Source organism: Agrilus planipennis, unplaced genomic scaffold (assembly GCF_000699045.2).
Source record: "Agrilus planipennis isolate EAB-ADULT unplaced genomic scaffold, Apla_2.0 scaffold43, whole genome shotgun sequence".
Classification (NCBI taxonomy): domain Eukaryota; kingdom Metazoa; phylum Arthropoda; class Insecta; order Coleoptera; family Buprestidae; genus Agrilus; species Agrilus planipennis.
The window spans coordinates 127,462-134,524 of record NW_020438914.1 but is presented as its reverse complement, the minus strand read 5'-3'; the positions used below and the strand labels follow the sequence as shown (position 1 = coordinate 134,524).

General features: G+C 39.9%; 1 long non-coding RNA gene across 1 annotated transcript; it reads right to left on the bottom strand.

The window, feature by feature from the left end:
- Positions 1-1,344: 1,344 nt before the first annotated feature.
- On the bottom strand, positions 1,345-2,093 carry LOC112904177. Its single transcript, XR_003230941.1, has 3 exons — positions 1,875-2,093; positions 1,505-1,791; positions 1,345-1,432 (listed from the first exon to the last, which is right to left on the bottom strand). It is a non-coding gene; the product is annotated as an uncharacterized LOC112904177 (long non-coding RNA).
- Between the last annotated feature and the right edge of the window lie 4,970 nt (positions 2,094-7,063).

Here is a 7,063-nt window from a genome sequence, read left to right as displayed (position 1 = left end):
TTCTGGTGCCGCCATCTATGTGTCAGGCCGGGGACTTTTCAATTGACCCTAGTATATATATTACTAACAATTATTCTAAAAAAACAGAAGAATGAGATCATAAAATAACTTTAAAGTAAATGCATACAAATCATAAGTATCAGGAAATATATATACAAAAATCATTATAATAAATTATTAAAAATGAATATTTCTAAAAAACAGAATAAAAACAAAATAATATTGAAGGGTATAGTACACTTTACTATACCCTCTTGAATATATATACAAAATGTGGCTGTGATAATGTTCATTGAAAAATATTGTTTTCATTTTAATAAATATAATGATGATTGAATTATAAATATTTACTCTGCTGTTATTACTGTTAGCCAAAATTTTAAAGTTGATGCTTAGCTTCAAATGGCATGTTAGACAAATAATCGAGAGGTCTTTAAAAATGCGGAAATAATGTGGCAACATATGGAATTCAAATGCTAGCTTTGCTTTTGTTAACTGCATATATAATTTATTGTGCTTGGAAATTAAACTGGAAAGAGTCTGAAGTGTCCTTTTGCAAAAATTTACATGTAACAATATTTAAAATTTTTCTTAATGTTAAACAGAATTTCCACACAACGTTACCTTCTGGTACAAAATTATAAATATAAATAGGCAAATATCTAGAAAGAAGTAATACTTCGGATGCTGATAATATTAATGTTCCTTTAGCTAATTCAACCATATCAAGTGGTGGCGCCGCATCTTCACTTGGAAAAACCTTTACGATTGCCTTGCATAATTGTTCAAATTTATCCTTTGTAATCCTATGTGAAACAGGAAACCATAACATATTTCCATACTTGTCCGCATTATACTAGCATTTTTACACCATATCTAACATCTGGATTTCCAGTTAGTTCATTGTCTATAATAAGTTTCACCAATATACTTCTTTTGACTGTTGAAGAACAATTCTAATAAAGTCAATCGTGGATTTCAATAACAACAACAATTCACTCTAAAAAGGAAACAATACATAGATATCGGAAAAGAATTAATTGACTTACAGAGGCTTCTGTCTCCTGGTGCTCCCGTACTTCAACTTCACTATTTGCTGTATTTATTGATTCAATTATGCTATTTTTGAAGGTGGTTCTGTGCTGTGTTTTTAGTGAATAGTGGATATTGCAGTAGCAGACATTACATTGATTATATAGGGTGTCTCACAGTGGCCGTCCAGTAGAATATTCAGAAACTACTCTCTTCTTGTTCTTTCTGTAAAAAAGATCCAATAATATAAAATATTTAAATCTACTGTTCGACAATAGANCGAAGCTCTCAGTGGAGAAAATATGAGACCTACTTCACGAAATATACAGTATCTTAATAATTCGGCAAAATTTCTGGTTATGGGTATACGTTTGTTTATCTTCAGAAACAATTTTTGTGCCTGAAAGTATGATTTTGTATTTAGTATTTAGAATCGATGATTATAAAAACATTTAAAAAATATAGTACTTACATTTTCTTTCTGGAATGAGTTATCTTTTTCAAGTTTTTTGTCAAATTGCACAAAATTGATCATCGCTTTACAAGACAAGTTTAATTTCAGAATCTTTACCTTCGCTATCGATTTGTATTTCTGTGTATTTATATGATTCAATTGATGTTGAATTTCAATGATTTTTCGACTCAGTTGTCGAAAATGTAAGGACAACGAATTATACTGAGTATTCAGTTTAGCAAATTTATCTGATATTTCACTGAAAATACTTTGGAATCTATCATCAATCACACGATGTAGTTTTTCTGTAAATTAATACCGTAACATTAATTATTTTACAAATATTAATAACTTGGATTAAATTGTTCAAATTTTTTTTAATACCTACCAAATTAAGCACCTTCGTATTGTTTTGTTTTACTCGTCGACGGGCATGATGTCAGAGTAAGTGATGTTGAATTAGTTAAATCAGATACACTGGAGGATGATATTCGAGATTTTCTTATTATTTCTTTGTTATTAATTTTCTTTTTTTTTTCGTTGTTCCAAAGTTGTAGCTTTCTCCATCTGATAGAAGAAGAATAGTTACTATCTTCTTCATCTAAAAACGAAAACAGTTTACGAAAATCGTTCATAAGAATAGAAATTACAATTTAGGTATTTAAAAATATTGTATGAATAAACTTTTAGCGTCATTTACAGTTGGCCATCCTGTAGATATCTCGCCCCGAGATACATTTGGCCACTCTAAAGTTGGGTCTGGTCATCCTCTTCAGAAGTCAAAACTTCGCTACTTTCGCTATCTGTGGAATCCGATTCCCCTCCGGATGGACACCAAGGTCGCATTGCACAGCTATTGCTTTTTCGTACTTTGATGACCTCCGAGTTCTGTATGAATTAACCATATCCGTGACGATATAGCGACCATTTGGTAGGACAGATTTGACTTCCATCGGTCCGCTATGTGGAGAACTTAATTTTTTTCTGACCCCTGTTGATGGAACCTGTTTCAGAATAACAACCAAATCTCCCTCTTTATAGTTCTTAGGTTTCTTACGTTTCTTTTCATAATAGGTCGTTTACTTAGTCTGCCCAGTTCTAATTTTATTTGCAGCTTCCTCTCTTGTAGTTTTCAATCAAAGTTGAACTGATTACTATTTCATCCCTAAGGAGAGTGTCCGATGAGCTAGTTCGTAGAGTGAACCCAAACATGAGTTGTGAAGGTGTTTTACTACTACTTTTGTTTGTTACATTATTAATTTCCCATAATTCTTCATCAGCTATTGAAGGAAGAAGGGCTGCTAGTATAGTACTGTTAAGGCGCTCCACCGTGGAGTGGTTACTGCATTAATAATATGCCGAATATTGTTTTGTCGACAGGAAGACTGAAAGCGCTTGGATGTGAAAGCACTTTCCTACAACTACTACAACTTCGGGGACTCCATATGTAGCAAAAATATCTTTGAAATAGTCGATAACATACTTTGTTTTTGTGCTCTTAGCCGCTCGCAGGAAGGTTAATTTCGTGAAAGCATCAACTCCTACTATCAAGTATTGCATATTCCTTTTCAATTTTGTGAAAGGGCCCAAATGATCCACATCCACATAATCCACACAATTGTCTTTAACGGGGTTTCTCCTTTAGGTATTGGATGTAAAAATCTTTTTTTCTCTGTTTCTCTTTGTATACAAGCATTGGATACAGCATGCGATGTATTGCTCGACATATTTCCGCATTGGCGGGAACCAGCATCTTTCACATAACCGATGCAGCGTTCGTTCAACTCCAAAATGTCCTAGATCGTCATGTGCAGCTTTTACGACGCGTTGCCTCTTCCCCCTTGGGACAACCCACAGTATACCCTTAGCTGTCATTCGGCATATGCGCCCATTTCTTAAGCAGTAATCCTTGTAAATTTTCTTTTCGTAGTCGGTTGTTGGCGGTTTCAAAAGTACTGTATGTATTTTTTTCAATTTTTCATCAGTCAATTGCCCAGAAAGGACCCAGTCTACTGTTTCTATATGCATTACTACCTCCAACTCTTCACTATCAACGTCGGTAGTTGGATTGCGACTTCCATATGTGCCATCCGTAATCCTGGTCGATATTGGAATGTCAAAAGTAAATTCTTGCGATTCAAGCCACCATGGTGTAATCCGTGGTAGCAAATGCTTTTTCTAATTTATTTTCTTAGTCGAGTGAATGATATTTCTGTTCGGTGTCTAATGTTTGGCGACTATAGATGAGGTGCAAGCGTCCATCCGCGTTCTATTGTTAAGGTATAACGGCTAATCCATGTTTGCTTGCATCTGTGTGAAGTTCATCGAAGTCAAATAGACCAAGTACTGGTGATATACTTTTACAGGCAAGAGGTAGGAAGTCTGTCATGACGTAGAGATGACTGTTCGCCCTCTTCCTTGCCGTAGGTCGGTGGAATGTCGGAGAGTGTCGGTACTGATCTCTTTTTTGGTTTAGATTATATTCGAGGGGGTAAATCTTCAAAAGACACCCCCTGAAGGGAGGTAGTGTCGGATTCTTACCGACTAAAACCCCTCCTCGAGCGGGGAGATAAACCCTGTGGATTGCTCATCCCCGGGAAGAAAGTGGAAAGCTGAGGATTGGGGGTAGGGTTGAGATGGGAAATGGGTTAACAGTGTGGGCAGAAGGGAGTGTTGGGGAGGAAACCGAAGTAGGTGGTTCACCTCTTAAGTGCTGGATGGACACTCACGCTAAAATGCGAAGCTAGGAAGCAAGAAGTGGGCGAAAGGGAGCGGCTCATTGTAGAAAGTGACAGGGCCTTCTAAAACCGTCGTTTGGGTTCGGTGCGAAGTTGGAGAGTGCCGAGATGATGGGGTTAGCGTGGCCTGACACTGAGGCCCGGAGATTTGCCGCGAATGTGATTGCAGCCTCAGGGAGGGAAGGTAAACCGGTTTCAATCAAAATTTGTGTGTTTCTGACGAACCAGGCATCTGTCGAAGACGACGCCTAAGTACGTGACGGAGCTGCTCCATTTGATAGGGCGGTTGTTGACAATGATGGAGGGAGGTTTTCGGAGCCTACGAGAGAAGAACATTCCTTCCGATTTGGTCTCGTTAATGGAGAGTCTCCATTTCCGATACCAGTTAAGGAGCCGGGGCAGAAACCTATTGATTCTCGCTGTACAATGGAGAATGGCGCTGGAAGAATTTATGATGGCAATGTCGTCAGCGTACAGAGCAGTCATTATGAAAGTGTGGGAGCGCATGTCCTCGTGAAAGAGGTTGAACAGAATAGGAAACAGCAGTTTGGAGCCTTGTGGGGCACCAGCTGTGACGGGTTTACTAGCAGATAGAGCAGAGCCAACGCGGACCCGAAGGCTTCTGTCTGTGAGGAAGGGCCTAATCCCAACTAGAAAGTGAGGGATGTTAAGGGCGATCAGTTTGGAGATAAGGCCTTGTGTCAGACTCGGGTGAAGGCTTGTTGGACGTCAAGAAGTAGCATGGAAGTGTGACGCCGCTTGTTAAAGTTATCGGAGATGTGTTCGGTAACACGAGGAAGTTGGTGTCCGGTGTCGTGTTGCCTGCAGAAACCGTGTTGAAAATCAGGGAGACAGTTGTTTTACTCCACGTGGTCTACGAACTGAGCAGACTGATGGGCCTGTAGCTTGAGGGAGAACTGAGGGGCTTCCCTTTTTTGGGGAGACAGATGACAGTGACTTCTTTCCATACCAAAGGGAAGTGGTGGAGCCGCATGGAGCGTTTGTGATGTTGCACAGTGCAGGATTTTGAAGACTCCGTTGGAAATTTCGTCAGCGCCAGGGGCTTTTCTCTTTCTCAGAGAACGAATAGTAAGGAAGATCTCACGGGGTGTAGTGTGTCTGAATTCGGAATTTATGAACGAAGTTTTGAGAGATGGCTTTGGTACGCCCATGAAAGTTGGCAGGGTCCACTGTACTAGGTAGTGGGGAGCACTGGAGGCATAAAGAATTTGCGAAGATTGCAGCTTTTTCTTCGTCTGAAGAGTAGGTGGAGCTGTTCTGTTTTAGTGGCGGAAGATGAGGAGCTCTGTTACGAAGGGAACGGATCACTTTCCAAGTGCTTCGGGGGGTGTGTTTCTGCCTGAGCGATATAACCATTGAAGGATGCGCTGCGGAATTCGGTGAGACGAGTTTTTAGTTCTCGTCTCGCCAAAGAGATAGACTTGTGTTTGATAGAATTCCTAACTAGGATGGCTACGCCGCCGCCGCCGGAGTTTTCACAATCCTTTCTGTAGGCTGTAAAGTTTGGGACAAAAAGCTTGAATTTTTGGCATAAAAAAGTTTCGGTGATGCATGCAACACCGATTGACTTTTCCTCGAGGAAGTGCTCGAGTTCAGTCACTTTATGTTAGACATTGGTGGTTGGAGGACGGTGACTAAACTGGCTACCATTATCTGTACGATAGCTTGAATTTTGTCCTGAAGTGACAGAGTTGCACCTGATGTTGTAGCGGTATTTGGGGTTGGGTTGGGCTTACGGGTGGGGGGTTGTGGGGATGCTTTTAAGGCCCTTTCGTAAGACATTTGTAAAGATGTCCTTACTGAGGCAACAGGCGAGCGGACGGTTGCTTGAGTGCTCTTTGGAGCAGCTGGGATGGTGGTGCCCTTTATTAAGGCGTCGATTTTTCACGGAATCTTGGGGCAATCGCAATAGGTAGCGCGGTGACTGCCTCTGCAGTTCGCGCAGGAAGGAGTGGAGTCTTTTTTGTCTTTCGCCTTGCATTCAGCTGAGACATGGGTTCGGCCGCAGAAAGAGCAGACCCAGGCTGCGCGGCAGTAACTGGCCGTGTGAAAGATTTTTTGACAACGGCGACATTGAGGAACGTCCTTGTTGACTCTTTTGGGCTCAACCTTGACATTGAGCCCGCAGATTTTGCCAAGCTCGAAGATTGTCTTGGACTTTTTGTCGGTCCTGTCAAGCCGAACTGACACTAGAGGCCATACTTTGCCACCGTGATGCTGTCTGTTTGGTGGGATTTTAAAAGAATCGTTTTTTTTTTTTAGCTTTTACCGGATAACACAACGATTAATTCGGAAGTCTACTGTCATCAGCTGGACAAACTGAATGATGCACTATAACAGAAAAGGTCAGAACTAATCAACAGGAAAGGTGTAGTGTTTCACCAAGACAACGCGAGACCTCACACAAGTTTGGTCACTCGCCAAAAGCTTTTACANTAATTGTCAAGCAAATACTTATAGATTACCTTTTATTTCTACATTAATTTGATAATGCACTAATAGGATACCAATAGCAATGTAAAAATTTGGTTTCTGCTGCTTAATTGTAGAGCATGTTATTTAACAATTTCTTAAGTGATAACCCCAAATCCCAATACTTTAGCATCTGCGCCACTGACACCCTTATTGAAACAGTTGTAAATGGTCACTATTGTTGTAAAAGAATGGAGAATACCAGTGCCGAGTACTTTTTTTAACCTGCACTTTTTCAACCCCTGTAGCAGCTAAAGTATTGGAAATGGGGATTATCACTTTATGACTTTTTTATATTAAATAATTATAATAATTGTTGGTAATAATTATTGGTCATGTACGCCAT